Source organism: Mirounga angustirostris, unplaced genomic scaffold, assembly GCF_029215605.1.
Source record: "Mirounga angustirostris isolate CCGP_5_RB_7025 unplaced genomic scaffold, mMirAng1.0.hap1 SCAF_8, whole genome shotgun sequence".
Taxonomy (NCBI): Eukaryota; Metazoa; Chordata; class Mammalia; order Carnivora; family Phocidae; genus Mirounga; species Mirounga angustirostris.
Window position 1 is genome coordinate 104,051,354 of NW_026991716.1, and position 20,709 is coordinate 104,072,062.

Consider the following 20,709-nt stretch of genomic DNA (forward strand, 5'->3'; position numbering starts at 1 on the left):
CATATTACCTCATACTATTTCTGGAACTGAGACCTTCTGGCTCATTCAGATGACATGAAGGTAAGCTACATTTTATGCAAGATATTATTTACTTGTGCAGTCCACAGGGATGAAACCTAAGGCATAAGATATTTTGGAGAAATGCTACCATTGCCAAACCATAAAATTCAACTTTTGTCCTCCTAACCCAGGGTAAAATAGTGACATATGCTAGGCTCATTTTTCTAGATCTCCAAGTTCTACCATTTCCTGTGTCTTGACCTGGTAGTTTTCAGTATCCTATTGTTCACCAACCTTAGTAATACCTCAGTACCTGAAACTTTTTTTTTTTAATTCAAGCTGGATGTCCATAAACAAAGTCTTTCTTTAACTTCATTGGCCTTTCATTAATATCTGTATGGGTTTCAGATATTGTAGGTAGTATAAATTTGAGCTATTAGAGAGTCAGTTTGTTATTTTGAATTTTCAGAAATTCTTCTTTCACATAAATTAATGTCAAAGCATTTAATTTTTCTCACCAGTCCCTTTGTATGAACTTACTTTTTTTCTTTTTATTCTAATTCATATTATCACTGACACTGTAGTACACGTTCCTCTTCACCCCCACATCTTGTATATGCTTAAGGGTTTTTCTTCTGCCCCATCTTCTCATTTGTAGAATTAAAGTCCCAAGTTCTCAGGTTTAGCAGATTCTCTCAAGACAGGCACCCAGATTTACATTTACATTCTTACTTCTCCGAGTTGGTGCTTTAGATTCATGTTTTATCTCTATGGCATATTAATATATAAACATAGACCAAATCTAAAAGAAATTTACAGTTAATTTTCATGTACCCACCATCTATAGCCTACTATTAATTTACTAGGTATGTTTTGTCATATATCTAATCATTTCACCATCCATCAAAGCTCTTATTTTTAATTTAAAACTGAATCATTGACATATCTATACTTCTGCATTAAATATATTAGCTTGCATGCCATTAAATAAAGTTCAATATCTGTTTATAGTTTTATTTTACTTTAATTGTAAACTTTACATACAACAAATTGCACAAATTTTAAGTGTATATTAATGGAGTTTTAACAAATGCATGTATCTATGTAATGCATGCTGTTATCAAGATACCAAACATAAACATCCGCACAGAAAGATTTCTCATTCCTCTTTGCAGTCAGTTTTTGCCTCCATCTCCACCTCCAGAGCAATCACTTTTTATCCTTTTTTTTCTTTCAAAATAGTTGGTATTTGTTCTGAAATGCCACAAAATGGATTTTTTATTATATTTGGTCTTTTTATAAGGTTTCTTTCATGTTTTTGAGATTCATCCATGTTGTTGCATGTTTTGGGAATTTGTTTTATTTTATTGCTGAGTAGTTTTCTATCGTATGAATCCACTCTCATATTGAGGTACACCAGGACATTTTTAAAAATAGTTTTTGGATATTATGATTAAAGCTACTATAAACTTTCATATATACATCTTTTGGAAGAACAATTTTCAGTTTTTGGGTAAGCTGCTAATGTTGACATAGCTAGGTAATAAGATGGGGCATATTTAATTCTATAAGAGGCTGAAAGATCTTTCAAAATGGTTACACATATGTTTCATATTCTCACCAACATTTAGTGTTAAAAATATTTTCATTTTCAGTCATTTTGATAACTATAATAATATCTCATTGGGATTATAATTTTCACTTTTCTGATGACTAATGATGCTTATCAGTTTTTCATGTGCTTATCAGCCATTTTCATGCCAAGTGTCTGTTCAATTCTCTTGTTCATTTATTTTTTATTAGATTGTTTTCTTTTTATTGTTGAGTTGTAGGAGTTCATTTAACATCCTGGACACCAGTCCTTTCTCAGATATATCTTTATGAATCTTATCCTTTTGACACTTAGCTATGTATTTAACTGGCTTTAAATATGGATTTTTAGCACCTTTGTAGTGGGAAATTTTATTGGGATATTTCATTTTTTATATTACCTGATATTAGAGGGGAAACTTTGTTGTCTATCTACCAGTAGGTACAATAGATTTCTGTTAGCTGTAGAAGTTAAGAGTTTGGGAGGATAAATTACTGTATAATGCCTGTCTCAGTAGTATACACAAGAGCATAACCAAATGCCTTATTGCTGAACAATATGAAGATGGATATAATTTAAATCACATATATTAAACATATAATATGTGACTAGCACTATTTTAACAAGAATAAGAAAATATCCTTATCTTTGAAAAATATATAGTCTAGATAAAAAGAAATAGATATGATTAAACAGCAGAAAAATGTACAAAACCACAAGTCAACAAATAAATATACAATTGTGTCTGTTAGATATAAGTATGGTCATTATTCACTGTAGTTAAAGATCATTTAAAGCTAATGTAGGCATATCCAGCATTACAAAATTGAAATGGACCCTAAAGAACAATCTATATATATAAAAAGAAAGTATTTGAATAAATTCACAGAAGTGGAGAGAATCATGACATGTTCATAGTGTATTACATTGGGACAGTAAAAAATAAAGTTGGAGCAGTTATGAAATACTATGTTATCAAGAGCTTTGCAAGTCAAGCCAAAGTACAAAAATGCACTGCAATAGGTGAGAATGAATCAACATAAGGTCTATGTGGGTATGTATGAGGGGATTTGGGGGTGTTGTCAGCAGGATGAAAGTGTTATTTTAAGCAGATTAATTGGGCAATACTTGAGGTAGCAAAAACTACGTAACAGAGGCTGAAAGGAAATGGCACTGGTTCAAACTTAATAGGAAAGAAGTCTTAGCAATGGTTAAGGCTGTGAGAAGAGAGAAATGCATGGTAACAGATTGTTCAAAGGAAAGAATAACCGAGGTATTTAGTCACTGACAGGAAAAATGTATGAATGATGGTAAATAGTCTTATTCAATGAAATATAATAAATATTTAAGAATCTCTAGAGTGGCTATAATAAAATCTTAAATTTTAAACTGATTAAACAAATTTCCCAGTCTATGTAGACAGATATAAAATATATAAAATCACATGAACATGCAAATGTGACTCAGCTCTCACCTGCTTATTTTCCACAGAAAATGATTATTGAGAGTGCTATTTTGAGGAACTTAATCTGTTAATCTGAAAATGGGCATATCCTATAGAGACATCTTTTGCTTTTCTTATTAGTTATGCTTCCTTTTTTTTTTTTTTTTTTTTTACTGCTATTGTCAACCCTCTGGGTTTATCCAACACCTGCTGTGCTCTTTGAAAGTTATTTTCCTGTTTAGCATTTCTTTTTTAAATACATGAACATCTGGTAAAAATTTACTTTAGAAATCCTCTAGTCAGAGTTCATCTACTTCTAATAATTTATTTTCTAACTTTATATTATTCTCCTGTGTTATCAGACAGTGATATATTAGCATCAGAAAACAATTAGTTCTGATGAATTTTTAAATATTTGAGTGATAATCAACAGGATTTATTGGGCACCTATTTTTTGTTCAATACTCTGATGAGCCTCTGAGGAGGAAAAAGAGATACAATTTCATTCTTGTTTTGAAGACGTTTATACCTGGTTGGGAAAAACAAAAAACAAAAAACAAAAAACAAAACCCTGAAACCAGAGTAACAAATACAAGGTAGCCATTAAAAATTTTTTTGTATGGTTTTACAGAAAAAAAAAATGAGGGCTGAAGAATAGAGAAAAGCTGTCACAGAAGAGATAGAACTGAACAAATGATAGGCTCTGGGAAGCTAGAAGCTAAATTACACATTTTTATAGTCAAGGGAAATACAAAGTAGGTCATTTGGAGACAGTATTATTTATTTTCATCATTGCAATTTAATCCCAAGTCATTCTTGGCTTCTTTCTTTATTAATCTAATCTTTATCAAATTCCTTTAGTTAAATTGTAGACTGAAAATATTTGTGATCTTCCAGTTTATTAATAAGGAATTGATTTCTTAAGAGTGGGAGGTGGTTTTTATACATGTTTCCTAGATCAAAGTTGGGGTTGTCTGAATACGAAATAACAATTTCCCATTTCATTTAGTATTTTTCCTATAAGGAAAATAAATAGATGAATCTCACAAATACAGGATTCAAACTTATTTTTATATTGATAAATCAATTTGTCCTTCTTGTTTCATACAAGTAGTGCTTTAAATACAGGTTAAATGGTCAAGTATTTCTTTAAGTAAGGTAACTTCTTATAATAAGGTAATTTTCTATGGCAATTTCTTCACCCAGCCAATACTTTACCCTATATAATCATAGTTCATATTTAAGTAGAAGATTAAATTGCCTTGTTTAACACAAAAGTGGAATTAACTTTATGAAGTTAATAATTCTCTTGTTCATTTGAAGATTCTGTTTTAAAGTACATTGAAAAAATAAGAAGTTTCCTTTGGTCTACCAAAAATAGATTGTTACTAATTGTTGGGCCTCCAAAGAAATATATGGAGTACTCCTATATTTCAGTGTTCCATGTAAGTCCTATGATTTCTGGTACTCAGAATTTTAAGAAGTTAATTTAAGATTCAGAAGTTACAGAAGAAAACTAAGGAGTAGAGAGAGTCAATTCTGCTACCAATTCTCTTTCTCACTAATGATTTTTTTTTTGTAAAGGTGTCATTTTAGAACAATTCTAGAACTCGAAGCTATAATTTAAGGCAGACATCCATCCATCCTATGCAGAATGATATGCTCATTGCCTGTTCACTGGGATCTATTTCACTGTGATTTCAAAATGGCACATCGTAAATATGTGGGACAAATATCTACTGAGCCATCTGCTTCTAAAAATGAAAAATGGAAGCCATGAGGACTTCATAAGCATTGACACTGAATCAGTCACTCAATTCTACTGATTACACATTTTTTTTAAGATTTTATTTATTTATTTGAGAGAGACAGAGACAGAGATAGCAAGAGAGAGCATGAGTGGGGAGGAGAGGGAGAAGCAGGCTCTCTGTTGAGCAGGGACCCTGGCGTGGGGCTTGATCCCAAGATGCTGGGATCATGATCTGAGCCGAAGGCAGATGCTTAACCAATTGAGCCACCCAGGCATCCCTCAGTTCTACTGATTACACATCTTAAGTACCTCAAATGTATTCTCTTTGAAATTATAGCCCCATTCCGGTCTTGGTTTAACCTTAAATCATCTTTTTTCACAGACTATAGACATAAGCAAATTGTCCTAAAATTAGCATGCTTTTATGTTATTCTGGCAACAGAGGGAATAGATGCCTGAACAGGTCAGGTCTCTAGATATAGACATAGGATTGTCTCTTTCCACATACACACATGCAAACACATGCACATGCTCATGCTCATGTGTGTGTGTTCATATATAAAAATCCAAATATGTGTGCATGAATTTTTAGTAATGGAATTTACCAGTTTCCTAATTTCAGTAATGGTGAAGGTTCAGGGATAAACAAAATCCTTCTCTTTATTTGTGCTTGTTCTGCTTTCCCTCTCTAATTCTTCTTGCCTATTTCTCCTTTCTGTGCTGGACCACACTGATCTATGGCAATATCAGAAATGATATGCTAATTGTAAAGATTCTCTGAAACTGCTTCATATCTATTCCTTATAATATAAAGACTTTATACCTTGAATACAGTTTTTGATCAACTGTATTTTATGGCTTTAGCTGTTCTTTTCCTATTTTGCTATTTCACTAGTGGCAAGTTAAAATCTCAAGATATGCAAATTCCACCTTAGATTCAATGTGTTCTGTAAAATCCTTTCAGTCTTTGAATAACTTTTTCAAATATCTTTTGTTCTGCAGGTTAAATGGAAGGAATATTAAAGACCTTCTTGAGTTTAGCAGGAGAAATTGTCCTCCAGGCTGAGTATTGTCTGGAAAAATCTTGCCACCATTCTTAAGAAGTATTTTTCTTTGCATTTTTTTCTTTCTTACCATTCAGCTTCACATGCCAGTTTCCTGCCCTCAAAACTTATATTTGCCATCATGAAGTAAAAAGTAATAAATGCTTTAAAGATCCTTTAACATCCTAACAGTCCACAGTTCTAAAGCTGAGAGTTCTTTGCATTGGAGTTAAAGGTTTAAATTATTGTTAATTTTGATTTAATATAAATTGCATTGGGTACTAATCTGATTAATCAGTCTTCCAGTATTTTTCATGTTGTCTTCCTTTCCTTTAATTACAAATACTGTTTTTTGTAACTAAAATTTGTCCTGTATTTTGGTTATTTACAGATGACAACAGGTAAATATATCTGCTTTTACAAAGCACCAAGAAAATTACAATCCCTGATACTCCCATGACTCAGGTATAATGAGGATTCACATGTGCATGTCCATTCTTTCAAGTCCTTTTCTCAACACATCCCCTCTCTCACTGGTAAATGTGACCAAATGGGAGTGACTATGGATATGCTGTTTTTACTTTGATTAGATGTTTTTCAGCCATGTAGATACTTCCTATGGAAGCTTTTTATTAACAGTTTTTAATCTCCTTTCATCTATTTATTAAGATATGAATATTTAGATACCTGGACATTTTAGACAACAGTCTAAAAAACTAAAAGCACTGAAGAAGCCAACACAATTTCCTAGCTGATTGAATGGGAGTTTCAGTCTTTTATTTGATTCCATAGATATTTGCTGAACAATAGCATCAGTCACATTGGAATGCTAAAATAGACGTCAGTCTCAAAGGTCCATTTTTTGTAGCTGCAATATTAAAAATGAAATGCAGTCATAGGAAATAGAAATAATTTTCTCCTAGTATTTCATGTTTCTACATTTGTCTGAAATCTAATTTATTGGGGTAGAAGGTTGATAGAAAGAGGCGGAAAAAGTACCAAGAATATAGAAATGCAAATTAACTAAACAAGAATCAATACTTATGAATTTAAAAAAATGCTAGCTATTATTTATCAAATCATCACATTATTATGCAATAGAAGAAAAGGACTTTATATGTATATGATATATGATATATATACAAAATATGTAATACCTGTCAAGGTATATTTTTAATATGCAGAAAATGTTCCTATGATCCTAATTCCTCTGCTCCCTAATAAATTAGGAATGCTCAAGAACTGCTAGACCTCAATAAAAGGTGCCAGGATACTGAAACATGAGAGATAGTAAGAAGTGCAGAGGCAGAAGGAGACATTAAAAGAATTATAGTTAGCTCAGAATACAGAATAATACATAAAACTGTAAGAAATGAAGTGGAATGGTAAACAGGACCCAAATACCAATGATCAGAAAATTTGGACTTGATCCAGAAAACAATGGAAAAATCTTTGAAAGTATTTAAACATCATGACATGACCAGATTTGTGCTTCAAATGGTCAGGAAAAAGAATGGATTTGAAGAATAAACATAGAGGAAGGTGTTATCATCATTCAGCAGAGAGCAGATGACGTCCTGAACTGGGATAGTGAGAAGGAAGTGAAGCTCTGTGTGGAACAGCTCACCCATGGAATGAATCAACTACCTTTCCAGTGAAATCTTAGTCCAAGTGGCAGAAAGGCTTTTACCATGTTTTGGAAACAAACTGGTATCCATAGGGAATGGAAAGATAGGCTCCTCTGGAATAAGTCCACTATAGTCTAATTTGACTGGATCTTTTTTTTTTTTTTTGGATTTTTTTAAGCAAGACAGCAGACCACATGGATTTGATTCCACATCTACCATGTTGTTTTAGTTTTTAGTCTTTGGAAACTTACTTAACCTCTCTATGTCTCAATTTCCTTATTTATAAAATAGGGATAACAACAGTACCTATCCAGTGATGTGCTAACAAATATTTTAACAACTGGCTCTACAGGGAAGGGATAGCTGGTAAATGTTTAACAACTGGCTCCCTGAGGTGGAGAGAAAAGCCATACTTTGTTGTATTTATTGATTCCCATGGTATAAATTATTCCACTATGGCCATTTTCAAACTACTTCAACTTGATGTCAACCAACTTATGAAATTCCTAAAAAAATGAACTACTGGCTCTCCTAAGCCAGTACAACACTGCTCTTGCACATCTATTTATTTACCTCAGAATACTATTATTAGTATTAAACATGCAAATAAATGCAAAGTACTTACTGCACTACCTAGCACATATTGAGAGCTCAATTATGTTAACTATTATTATATTGATTCTGATCATTTTCATCCCCAACTCTGATTATGATTATGTAAAAAAAAAAAAACAAAAAAACAAATTGATTGGTCTATTTTTTCAATTATTTTTTAGAAAGTCCTGGTGCTTTACAAATTTCTAACTAAACAATATTCATAAGATAACTCATTTCTTATGGTCTCCCAAAGTTGCACAGCTTTATTCCAGTGAACTTGGGAAAATTATTTCTAATTATTTAGGAAAATTATTTCATTTTTCAAATTAACTTTATTGCACTTAAATTATCAGAGAAAATTTAACAATGAGTTATTTTGGGAACTTTTTTGAATGTGTCTTTATATTACAGATAATATTGGTTATACTGCAAAGTGTTATAACTGTAGAAATTCATCCTAAAAAATAATCAGTATTACTATTATGAACTTAAAAATAAATTCCTAAGGTAAAGATCCTTACTACCAAGAATGAGGTACAAGTCACTACCCTTCACCAAACCATAATGGCATATCTTTGTCTTTTACTTTGTTTGAAAATCGTTTTTATATAAAAATAACATCACTGAGGGGCGCCTGGGTGGTTCAGTCATTAAGCGTCTGCCTTCAGCTCAGGTCATGGTCCCAGGGTCCTGGGATCAAGCCCCACATCAGGCTCCCTGCTCAGCGGGAAGCCTGTTTCTCCCTCTCCCACTCCCCCTGCTTGTGTTCCCTCTCTCGCTGTGTCTCTCTCTGTCAAATAAATAAATCAAATCTTAAAAAAAATTATCACTGAGAAATTCATAATTTGGAAATTCGTGCACACCAACAGATAAAATGAAATTCAGAAGTAGAAAAAAAATAGTTTCACTTACTCTTTTTTATGACTATTACCTTATATGAATAGTCATTTCTAGAGTAGAATTTGTGAAATTAGCCACAAAGTGGGATTTTGATAGAGAACATCTCATATTAAAATAATATGATTGCTAAAATATCTGGCTAAAAATCTTGCTAGAAATCAGTTCTACCTAAAACCTAAGATACTTGGGACAATAGGAATGAACAAATTCATGGGGACATCAAAATAGGTTTGGAATCAGGTGTCTTGAACCATCAGAGTTGCGCTAGTATGATAAAATTTTATCATGTTGTTCAAAATTATTGGATAAAAAATAGCAAAATACTAAAGTTATGGCCCACAATATATGTGTACTATATTATCAATTTAGATATGTATCTTTCACCTTAGATTTTAAATGAGTCATTTGTTGCTATTTTAGCTGATAAACACATCTTAAAAATAAGTTCCTTACTTAGCTCATGTACCTTGAAGATAGCTTAAAAATATCATTAGGCACACAGATAAACACACACATACACTCACAAATGCAGAACTGTAAGTTTTGCCTAATGCTTCTTTATGTTTACAAATTAATTTCTTTCCCCACTATAGTAATTTTTACATACGTTTGCCAGCATTATAATCCAAAGAGTGACATGTTGTCCTTCCCTAGGTGTTAGTTTATTTCACAAGTGACGGGAACAATTAGTCTATATATCGAAGATGTCATTTCCACTCATCAATGACCAATAATGCCTCTCAGAAAGAGAGCCCATCCACCAGACTACAATTGTTTAGACACTTATTTTTAGGACAAAGAAACAAATCACGGGCGCCTGGGTGGCTCAGTCGTTAAGCGTCTGCCTTCAGCTCGGGTCATGATCCCAGGGTCCTGGGATCGAGTCCCATATTGGGCTCCCTGCTCAGTGGAGAGCCTGCTTCTCCCTCTCCCACTCCCCCTGCTTGTGTTCCTGCTCTCGCTATCTCTCTCTCTCTGTCAAATAAATAAATAAAAATCTTTAAAAAAAAAAAGAAACAAATCACAAGAGACAGTGTGTAAATAAGTATAATCAGTTTAAATAGACTTGACTCATAGGGGTATAAACATGGAGAAATTTTATTTTTCCAATAACTTCTACCAACTCTGGATCTGTTATCCATGCTTTTCTGCTGAATGGCAGTCATCTTTAGTGGCAGCTCAATCTGATTCCATACACTTTTTTTTTCTCTGTCACCTTCAGTTATTAAAAGAGCCATTCCAGTTTTTAAGACTCAGTCTTCTTCATTTTAAAACTAAGTTATCATCTTGATTGCTTAACCCCAACCAACCTATTGCATTATTTCCCAGAAGCACAGAAAATTCATATAGCTTTGCCATGTTTCTTCTGCACTCCTTATCTCACTTTTGTTTTTGACTCCCAGTTCTTTTCTCTATGTCCTGGCAGAGTCCAGCACATTAGCTCAGTAACTTTCATATGGGAGATAGTTACCCATTGGTCCTTGAGTTAAAACAGAGAAGAGGATAGCTGACCACTCCCAATTTTGTAAGAATAGTCTGTCTCTTCCAAAAACAAGAAAGGGGGAGTGATGTCAGCATTGTGACCACATGAGCCATCCCTTTATTCTTTCCCCTTTGATTTACAACTATATGGACCTCCATAACTGAAAAAAAAAGCACCTCTGCATAGCATACCAGGACACTCAAGAGATCCATCCATCTGTGCACCCAAAAGTGAATGGTTTGGACTGTGGAGGAGGCTGCAGAGCATGGGGAGTGGCAGCAGAGCTGGTAGCAGCAGAGGTAGTGGTAGCAGAGAAGGCAGCAGAAGACCCAACAGTAGAACAGCACAACCTTTCTGGCAGAGTAGGTAGAAGGTGAAGTCAATGCATGGAGGTTTGCCTGGCCCACATTCTGCAGCTGGAAGCACCTTCTTCTCTTTCTGAGACAGCAGTTACTGTCTGGAAGAAAAGGAAGGGAAAGTTGGCAGACAAAGAGAACTGAAAAAAGTGTCTCTTGCTGTCTGCCCAGGGATTCTGGCAAGAGGACCACCCATGGACTTCTAGGACCCCCTCCCCCCCACTAAAGGATCTGCTCATAAGGTATGGACACACCCAAAGCTCCAAGTGCTTAGTACATACCTTGTCTCACTCTACTGTCACCCCTTTTCCCCCCAGCAGCTTTTTTTTATGCACATGCTCCCCAACCTTAGCAAGAGTCAACTTTGATAAGAAAAACCAAAAACTTATGCTAGTGCCACCTTCTGGAAAATAAAAGAAAGGCTCCTAATTACCAATCTGTTGAACTGTTAGAATCAAACAAATCTTTGCCTAACTGAAAAAATAGTCACTACTTCAAGTACAGTGGCAGAAGTATCTTTTATCAAACATCATGAGAAATCATGGTAATACAGTATCACAAAAAAGTGACAATTTTCCAGCAACCAAACCCAAAGACAGTAAATATTTCTATCTAATTGATAAGAATTTCAAAATAGCTGTTATAAAGAAATTCAACAAGCTATAAGAAAGCTCATAAAGGCGATACAATGATCTCAAGAATGAAATTAACAAACAGAAGTATTTTACCTAAGAGATTAAAATTCAAAAAAAGAACCAAACAGAAATTTTAGAGCTGAAGAACTCAATAAATAAGATGAAGAATGCACTAGAAATAGAGCAGTGTCTATGGAAGAAAAAATTAGCAAGCTGGAAGATAAGAATCTAGAAATATGTGCAGTCCATAGAGGAAAAAAAGAATTTAGAAATAATTTAGGGGAAACTGGAGACAGGACTCAGATTTCTAAAAAGTGAAGAAATGCTACAATAGCTACCAGACTCCATTAGAAAAGCCAACATAAGAATAGTGGGTATTCCAGAAAGAGAAAAGAGTGAGAAGGAGGCAAAGTTTATTTAAGGAAATAATAGCTGAGAACTTCCTGAACCTGGAAAAGGAACTGGACATACAAGTCCACAAAGCTAATAGACACCTTATCTTTTTTTTTTAAAGATTTGATTTATTTACTTATTTGACAGAGAGAGGGAGCACAAGCAGGGGGAGCAGCAAGCAGAGAGAGAGAGAGAAGTAGACTCCCCACTAAGCAGGGAGCCCAATGCGGGGCTCAATCCCAGGACCCCAGGATCATGGCCTGAGCCGAAGGCAGATGCTTAACCGACTGAGTCACCCAGGCGCCCCAAATAGGCACCTTATTAACTCAATGTAAAAAGACTGTCTTCAAGATATATTATATTGAAACTGTCAAAAGTCAATGATAAAGAAAGAATTTTAAAGGCAGCCATGGGGAAAAAAAAAGACAGTAACCTACAAAGGAACCCCCAGTAAGTTATCTGCAGATTTTGCAGCAGAAACTCTCAGGCCAAGAAAGAGTGGAATAACATATGCAAAATATTGAAAGATTAAAAACTGCCAGCCTTGAATACTCTATTGGCAAAGTTATCCTTTAGATAGGAAGGAGAAATAAAGGCTTTCCCAGACAAACAAAAGCTGACAGAATTCACCACTATGAGACCTGCCTCACAAGAAATGTTGAAATGAAGACACAGTTCAAGTTGAAGACACAGAAGTACAGAACTCTTTGATTAAGTGATAGAATTATAAACCTGTCTATTTTAAGAACAGTATATTAAACTCTTAATTACAGTATAAAGGTTAAAGGAAAAGAACATTAAAAATAACATAGCTACTATAACTCAGTAACAAAATCACAGTATAGAAAGAGATGACATGTGATGTTAAAAATATAAAAGGGGAAGAGTAAAAGAATGGAGATTTTATAAGTAAATAAATATAAATTGCTATCAGCAGAAAAAAGATAAATTTAAGCTATGAAATATTTTATAAACCTTACTGTAGCTGCAAAGTAAAAATCCAGAGGAGAGACATGAAACATAAAAAAGGAGCAAATAACCATGGAAAGCCACTAACTTACAAAGGTAGGCAGAAACAAAAGGAAAAAGAAACAATGGAGAGACAAAATAAATAAATAAAAACAAACAAATGAGAAGACAAAAGATAAAATGACAGTAGTAAATCCTTACATGTCACTAATCACCCTCAATGTCAATGGATGAAATTTGCCAATCAAAAGGCAAAGAGTGGCTAAAAAGATTAAAAAAAAAAAAAAAAGATCCAACAATATGTTGCTTGCAAGAGACACAGCTCTAAGGTACACCAAGGCTTAAAGTGAAAGGATGGAAGATAATATTCCAAGAAAACAAATGTCAAAAGAAAGCAGCACTAGCTACCTTATATCAGACAAAATTGACTGCAAGCCAACAAGAGTAAAAGAAGATAAAGGCATTATAGAATGATAAAGGGTCAATACATCAAGAAGATACAGCAATTGTAAATGTATATGCTTCCAACACCCAAGCACCAAAATATACTGAGTAAACAATAACAGATCTTAAGGGAGAAATAGACAACAATACAATAATTATAGTCAGTGGATAGATCATCTGGAAAGAAAATCAACAAGGAAGTGTTGGAATTGAATCACACTTTAGAATAAATGGATTTAGTAGATATATAAAGGACATTCCATCCAACAATAACAGAACACACAAGTTCCTCAAGTGCACATGGAACATTCTCCTGGATAGATCAAATGATAGACCACAAAGCAGATCTTAGCAAATTTAAGAAGACTGAAATCATACCAACTGACTTCTCTGACTATAAGGGCATGAAACTAGAAGTCAAAAACAAAAGGAAAGTGAGAAATATACAAATATGTGGAAACTAAACAACATACTAAGGAACAACCATTGGATCAAAGAAGGAATTAAAAGGGAAACTTAAAAAACCTTAAAACAAATAAAAATGTTAATATAAATATTGTGGGACACAGCTAGAGCAGTTCTAAGAGGAAAGTTTATAGCAATAAACACGTATTTTAAGAAATCAGGAAGATTTCAAATAAACAACCTAACTTTACACTCAAGGAACTAGAAAAAGAAGAACAAATTTAGCCCAAAGTTAGCAAAAGGAATAAAATAATAAAGATCAGAGTGAAAATAAATGAAATAGAGAACAAAAAATAATAGAAAGGGTCAACAAAACTAAGAACTGGCTTTTTGAAAAGATAAACAAAATTGATAAACCTTTAGATAGACTAAGAAAAAAAGAGAGAAGCCTCAAATAAAATTAGAAATGAAACAAGAGGCATTACAATAGATACTACAGAAATGCATAAAATAATAAGAGATTACTAGGAACAGTTATATGCCCACAAATTATATAACCTAGAAGAAATTGATACATTTGTAAAAGAAAACAAACAAAAATCCCTACCAAGACTAAATCAGGAAGAAATAAAAAATCTGAACAGATTAATAACAAGAAAAGAGATTGAATTATTAATCAAAACACTACTAACAAAGAAAACTCTGAGACCAGATGCCTTCACTGGAGAATTCTACCAAACATTTAAAGAAGAATTAATGCCAATGCTCCTCAAACTCTTCTAAAATATCGATGTGGAGGGACCACTTCCAAACTCACTGTACAAAGCCAACATTACCCTGATACCAAAACCAGATAAAGATGCCACAAGAAAACTGTAGACCTATAACCCTGATGAATATAGATGCAAAAATTCTCAAGATATTAGCAAACCAAATTCAAGAGTACATTAAAAAGATTATACACCATGACCAAGTGAGATTTACCCCTAGGATGAAAGAATACTCACCATATGCAAATCAATAATGTAGTATATCACATCAATAAAATGAAAAATAAAAATCACATGATCATCTCAATAGACAGAAAAAATAGTATTTGACAAAATATAACATTCCCTCATGATAAAAACACTTAGCAGATTGGATATAGAAGAAACATTTCAACATAATAAAGGCTATATATGACAAATCTACAGCTAACATTACACTCAATGGAGGAAAACTGAAAGTATTTCCTCTGCAATCAGGACCAAGACAAGGATGCCCACTCTCAGTGCTCCTATTCAATACAGTGCATTCTCTCTCTCTCTCTCTCAAATAAATAAATCTTAAAAAAAATCCTAAAGAGTCACTCAAAAAAACTGTTGGAATTAATGATTTCAGTAAAGTGGTAGGATACAAAGTCAGCATACAGAGATCAATTGCATTCCTCTACACTAATAATGAAGCTTTAATAAAAATAAAGAAAACTATCCCATTCATAATAGCATCAAAAACAATGAAATACTTAGGAATAAATTTAACCAAGAAAGTGAAAGACCTATACAATGAAGGCTGCAACACTTTGCTGAAAGAAATTGAAGAAAACAAAAATAAATGGAAAGACATCTCATGTTCATAGATTGGAAAAATTAATATTGTTAAAATGACCATATTACTCAAAGCCATCTACAGAGTCAATACAATCCCCACCAAAATACTAAGGACATTTTTTACAGAAATAAAAGAAACAATCTAAAAATTTGTGTGGAACCCCGACAGACCCCAAATAGCCAAAGCAATCCTGAGTAAAAAGAACAAAGCTGGAGGTATCATACTTCCAGATTTCAAACCTACAAAGCTATAGCAATAAAAATGGAAAGGTACTGGCAAAAATTAAACACATTGACCAATGTAACAGAACAGAAAGTCCAGAATTGAATCCCAGTATATATGGTCAACTAACACTTGACAAAGGAGCCAAGGATAACCAATGGGGAAAGAACAATGATGCTGGGAAAACTGGAGAAATAATATGCAGAACAATGAAATTGGACCCCTATTTCACCAGTCACAAAAATTAACTCAAAATAGATCAGAGACTTAAACATAGGTCCAATATCATAAAACTCGAGAAGAAAACAGAAAGAAGCTCATAGATATTGGCTTTGCCAATGATTTTTTTTTCAAAGATTTTACTTATTTATTTGAGAGAGAGAGAATGAGAGAGAGCGAGTACATGAGAGGGGGGAGGGTCAGAGGGAGAAGCAGACTCCCTGCCGAGCAGGGAGCCCGATGCGGGACTCGATCCCGGGACTCCAGGATCATGACCTGAGCCAAAGGCAGTTGCTTAACCAACTGAGCCACCCAGGCGCCCTTGCCAATGATTTTTCAAACATGATGACAAAAGTACAAACAACAAAGGCAAAAATCAATAAATGGGACTACATTAAAGAAAAGCTTCTGCACAGCAAATATATATATATATATACACATATATATAATAAAGTAAATATTGACAAAATAAAAAGACAACCTATAGAATGGGAGACAATTTTTTCAAACCATATATTGATTAAGGGGTTATATCCAAAATATATAAAGAACTCAGTCATCTTAAGAACAACAAAAATTAAACAATCTAATTTAAAAATGGGCAAAAAAAAACCTAAATAGACATTTTTTCAGAGAACATACAGATGGCCAACAGATACACAAAATGTTGTTCATCATTACTCATCAGAAAAATGCAAATCAAAACCACAATGAGATACTACTTCACACCTGTTAGAATGGTCAAGAAGACAAGAGACAACAGTGATGATGAGGATATGATGAGAAGGGAAAACCTACACATTGTTGGTGGGAATGTAAATTGGTCCAACCACTATGGAAAACAATATGGAGGTTCCTCAAAAAATTAAAAATAGATCTAATATCCTGTGCAGTAATTCCACTTCAAGGTATATACACAAAGGAAAAGAAAACAGGATTTTGAGAATGTGTATGCACTCCCATGCTTATTGTAGCATTATTCACAATATCTAAGATATAGAAATAATCTAAATGCCCAACAATGGATGAATGTATAAAATAAGATATGGTATATATATGCAATGGAATATAACTCAGTCATGAAAAAGGAGGTTATCCTTCTATTTATGACAACATGGATAGACCTGGAACACCTTATGCTAAGCAAGGGAAGCCAGACAAAAGAATACAAGTCCTGAATTACAATACTTATATGTAGAATAAAAAAAATTAAATCTACAAAAAAATAGAGAGTAAAATGGTGGTTACCAGGGGATGAAGTAAGGGAGAGGAGTGATGGTGTTTAAGGGTACAAACTTGTAACATATATCAAATAAGCCATAAAGCTCCTATGCACAATATAATGAATATAGACAATATTATTACACTATAATTATGTAATGTGATAAAGCTACATTGGCAATCATGTTACAATATATAAATGTATCAAGGTAACATTCCATATACCTTAAACTTACACAATGTTATATGTCAAATTTATTCAGTTAAAAAGAATGGAACAGCCACAGGAAAACAGTATGGTCGTTCCTCAGAAAAAAAAGAGCAGGAAAAAAATTGCTTATTGTTCTTAAAAAACAAAAACAAAAACTTGCCTTTAGCAATCAGGTTGGTTTCTGGCTCTAAGATATCGCAGGAGTTATAAACCAAGAATAAAGCCTACTAAAAAATTCTCACTGGAGAAGTCAGTATTTTGTTCACAACCATATAAAGTCTTCTCTGCATTAGGCGGATAATGTATTATCCTCCTTTAATAGAAAAATATTTCACAACTCAATGATAATGTATTAGAGGTAAATTTTGGGCAATTTTTGAATCAATATACATTCAATTCTAATATGGAGAGTAGTAAGTCTAAGGATATACATACTATTCTCAATCATCAAGGAGAGACTAAATATACAAATATATTTTTACTAAAATGTATTAATAAGATCACAATAGCAAAAAAACCCAACAAAATCTCTAGTAAATATTAAAATCAAAATTATGTTTTGTTAATTACCATGCTCTATACATTCCAATTATTTGAAGCTTTGCTCTATTATATCCTGTAGGGAATTAAAAACCAATAGAGCATCATCCTGAAATGCCAAAGTTCCCAATGCAATGCATAAGGATCCCAAAGCATCCTTCTGCATGATTAGATTCATTGATCCCACTCATACCCCAAGATGAGTTATTAAAAAAGAAGTAAATTGATGTTAGCAGTCCCTTTCTCCAGCTCCCTGCCCAGAATATAACTAACTTTGTATATCTTAAGAATCTGACTTGGTTTACACTGACTAGGGATATGATGAGAGAGGCAGCAATAGGAAGAGAGCTTCGGCATTCCAGGACTATCAGGAAGCACTAAGGATAGAGGCTGGTGCTCTGAGTGGGAGAAAATTAAGCTTGGAAGCACTAAAACGTTTAAGCCTTTCCAAAAGTTGAGGAAGAAATGAAAATTAATTATTTAGCTATATTTTAAGCAGCTTTTTCTTGAATTGCTAATAATCTTTGCTGTGTATAACTAACTGCCTTGTTATTATATATATATATATATATATATATATAGGTTTATGATAGTGGGAGCTACAAAACTATACTTCTTTTTTTAAAAGTCCTACTCTCTCCCATTTAGAGTTTATTTTAAATACCACCAACCTAATATTTGTACTACCATTCTTACTCATATTTCCCCTACCTCCCTTCCTCTCTCTCTGTTGCTTAGTCTCTCTTTGCCTATCACTTTGTTTTAAAATCTTTCATGATGGGGAACCTGGGTGGCTCACTCAGTTAAGTGTCCGACTCTTGATTTTGGCTCAGGTCATGATCTCAGGGTTAAATAAATTAATAAATAAATAAATTAAAATCTTTCATTATAACTTTGTTTTATATGCAGCTTTTGTAAACAGCATATAAGAGTGATTTAATTAGTAAGCTATCTAATTATCTAATCATGTAACACATTTAGATGGCTCAAGTTTAGAGAAATGGCTTTACCTTATGTTATTTTATTTTTCTTCACCTTATTTTCACTGATGTGTGTTTTTTCCAACTGTTATTTTGAAAGATCTACTTTATTCTCTTATTTCCTTAGTGGTCACCTTCTCTTTATCTGCTCTCAAAAATCACACATATTTCTTTATTATAATTTAAAACAAAATACCTATTATTTCTCCCAAATAAATAAGTTTAGGCGTCTGGGATATTTTCATTGACCCCCCTCTATTCTTCCTCTCTCTTTTCTTCTCATTCTCTGAAACACTTAGAAAGCTTTCTTTCTCTGTATTTTCCTACCCCCTCCAACTCTTAGGTATCCAGATGTGTCACTCACAGTGACATTTTTCTGTTTCTAAAGTCCTATTTAGCACATTCTTAGAAAAGATACCTTTAAGTATACTTGACTATATATTTGCAGAATATATATTTCACTGCTCACGTCTTTCCCTATGTCAAAGTCCCATTCTGATTCATTTGTCATTTGGGTAGTGTCATTGATTTATTTTCTTAAATACTGTCTATTAAATCATCCTTAGAAATTCATGTTCTACTCACTATGGCTGTATTACAAACCACTCCAAAACTAAAGCAACAACATTTATTCTACTAATGAATTTGCATTTTGGGCAAGGTTCAATAGGGACAGCCCATCTCTGCTCTGCTTGGTATTGCCTGGAGCTTCTGGAAGGCTGGGGGCTAAAGTAATGGAAGACTTACTCACTCACCTATTGATTCTTGGAAGCTGATAATTTGAAAACTCTAACAAGAGTCTAGAAGAGCCCCTCCTTAGGCATCTTCCTCTATCCTTATGTAGACTCCCCATACCTTCTTTCTAGAATGGCTGCTTCATGGTAGCTGGACTTCCTACTTTCAAAGGCACACGTTCCAAAAGAAAGAGCGAAAGAAAAGAGAGGCCAAGCATAAGGTATATGGCCTTTTATGATCTAGCATGAAAAGCCACACAATGCCACTCTTAACCTATTCTAAAATTAGAAGCAAATTCCTAAGGTCAACCTACATCCCTACACCCACAAGGAGGGGAATTAAAGTCACCTTTAATGAGAGAAATGCCAAAGATTTTGCAGAAATGTTTTAAATTCTCTAGACTCTGTAGCATGATGATGATGATGATGATGATGAAGATGATTGCATTTTTAGAATATCACAATCTATGCCCAGGTGTATTCAAACCACAGGCTTAGAACTTTATTTGGCTCAGACAAAATTACTTTCATTATATGTTTAATTATCATCTCTGTTAAAATAAAATACAAAATGGAAACCAGACTTGAAAATTCCCCAAGCAGACAAAACTAGTTAAGCAAAACCTAATTTAGCATATCCTGTAACATAAGCAAAATTTAACTTGGGTTGTTTCTTGTAAATGCCTCTGAAAATCATAAACAAAACCTAAATTGCTTTTCAAAAATGGCATAAGATAACCACTTTTGACCAATCCCTTGTCACTGGAAAAACCCCAATGCCATAACTAATCATTATAAAGATTCATACTTTCCAGTACGCATACAAGCTGTCCTTTAATAACATGCCCCTGAGCTTCATTTTGCTGTCGCTTTGAAGACTCCCAGTTCATGAACTGTTCAATGCACAATAAACTCTTATTAACTACAATTTTATTGATCTTTTTTTTAGCAGTTTCTGGATTTTAATATTGCCACAAGTTTTTTTTTTTTTCCTTCTTTCCAGAACTCTGGTCTCCTGGATCCACTATCCATAGTTCTTATCTTTTCCACTATGTTGTTACCTCAGCACTCCAAGATATGTTTTTTTGTTTGTTTGTTTTAAAGATTTTATTTATTTATTTGAGAGAGAGAGAATGAGAGAGAGAGCACATGAGAGGGGGGAGGGTCAGAGGGAGAAGCAGACTCCCTAGCACTCCAAGATATGTTTTGCACTTGATATTTTAGGCCACTTAGAACTCAAAATTAATTCTCTTTACCTTAAATTATTTCATTGTTTATTAGGGAATTGTATTTCAGATTCCAAAAAGTTCTTTTAACTGTACACTTAATTCTGACTCACTGAAATGATTCT